Source organism: Sparus aurata, chromosome 4 (genome assembly GCF_900880675.1).
Source record: "Sparus aurata chromosome 4, fSpaAur1.1, whole genome shotgun sequence".
Lineage (NCBI taxonomy): Eukaryota > Metazoa > Chordata > Actinopteri > Spariformes > Sparidae > Sparus > Sparus aurata.
In genome coordinates this window covers 22,557,673-22,559,773 of record NC_044190.1, presented here as the reverse complement: position 1 = coordinate 22,559,773, position 2,101 = coordinate 22,557,673, and positions in this window count along the sequence as shown.

Here is a 2,101-nt window from a genome sequence, read left to right as displayed (position 1 = left end):
GTTTTGAGTGTGAGTTTTATTGGTTCATAGCCTGCACAATGGCACAAAAACACATAGCAAAAGCCACAATGTCTGACTCGGTTGTGTTTCGTCCAATATTCCAAATGAGAGATTAAAAATCTCCTTTACAGGGAATCCTGGCAAACACGGCAGCATAAAATGTTTCCTTCATCCTGTTTTTAGTATCTCTAATCTCTAATGACTGATGGTTTGCTGTTTGTATACCAGGCGTGTTTCCTCAGTCGGTGGCCACAATGTCTTTGCTTTCCAGTCTAACCTGACAGCTGTACTTCAACCAGTACCTGTGCCTGTCCTCCGACTTGCGTCCCTCACCTGTGGGTTCTTAGTTACACTGATTCAAACTTCCCACCATGCATGTACACTTTAAATATCTGCATTTTTGCTTCAACAAATCACTGGACTCTTCCTGTCAGATCCTGGAAAGGTCAAGAAACTGCCTCACAACCACCTTAAAGATCCTCTCTAGATGTGTTTTGAGACTAAGAAAAATACACTGCCTTTGGATCATAGTATGTGTTTTCACCACCCGATTCAAGGCTGGACAAAGGAGGGGGAGAACACACAAGTTGTAGCTAACAATGAGTTTGATATAGACGGATAGTAAGTATCCGACTGATCACCAGGTGTCTCCAACGTCCCCCAAAAGTCCTTTCTCGACATGCATTCTGTAGAGCGGTGTCTGTTTGAATTTGAAAAAGTGAAGTACCAAGGGGTCGGACTTTTACATTTCCTGCGTCTGAACAGTGAAGCTCGGAGTTCAAATGCATTAAAACAATACTCGCTTTTTATGTTTTATAAGTTTTATTACTTCCGACAATTGAAAAAGAATCATTATGTATACAAAGATGTGGGATAAAAACAGGAAAAAGCTCCTTTTCCATATGAGAAGTGGGCTGTCACTTTGGCTCTCCTAAATTCCCTCTGGGTTCAGACTTTTTAATGAAATGAGAGTTTTTTTGTTTCGATTGCATAAGATGAGCAAGGGGCCCCGATGAGTTAGTTAAAGGGGGCCACATTCGGCCTGCAGAAAAGGTCTGTCTATAAACAACTTGTCCTAAATTTTCACACAGAGAAACCTCATCTGATGAAAGTGAGAAAAGTCTTCTAGTGTCAAAATCTGTTCATTCATTCCTGGACGAGTCGCACACATCGACACACTTCCTTGAGTGGGGGACAGCTTTAAGACAAATAAAACCCTGAACTATTATATCAGACATGATTCAACAAAACAAATTTGGTTGTGAAAAAATCAATTAATGACAATGATAAGTGCGCAAATGAAGCAGAATCAGCTCAGAATAATCACACAAAGTGTAAACAGAGCAGGGTGTTGTGCCACCAGGTGGCGCCCGACACCAACAAATGATGGGAGCACACACTGATCTCTTTTCTCTTCTCTCTTTTGTCCTCTAACCACACGTCACACCTCCACACCTAAAACTACTCTTATCATTATCATTATTATGATTTTATTTTATTTTTTAGATTCTTATTAACTGGATTATATTAGAGGTTTAAGCCTTTTATTTATTTATTTTTATTTTTATGTTCTTTTTTGGGGGGGGCAAAAATGTGTTTTTCAAAATCCTGTTCATGGTATCCGATGTGTCTTTGATTAAATATTAAATGTTGAAAAGAAAAACCTTCCAGAATTGTGTTCACGTCTCTGTGAGGAAGATGTGGCTGTCGGGAAGGGAGGGATGGGGGGGAATATGGGAGACGCTTAAATAATTGATGGATTCCTACGATGAGGAGGAGAGAGGAGCCCGTTGGAAGGGGAATCCACTCCTGCTCATTTGGTTTCCATAGCACCGCCCTCGGGAGACCTGCAGCTCTCACACACGAGCTTCACTGCGCCTGGTTTTGTGTTTATTCCGCACTTTTGAGCATTCAAAAATGAACAAAAACAAACACATGCAAACGAATAAATAAAAAACAAAAGATCACATAATTCAGACTGCGACATAACTGATGGATTAGACCATAAAACCCCGTCCTCCTCTTTTCCTCCTCCTCCGTCATATGTTTTTTTTTATTAAACCACCAACAGAATCAGACTCGTGTGTGCGTGTGTGTGAGT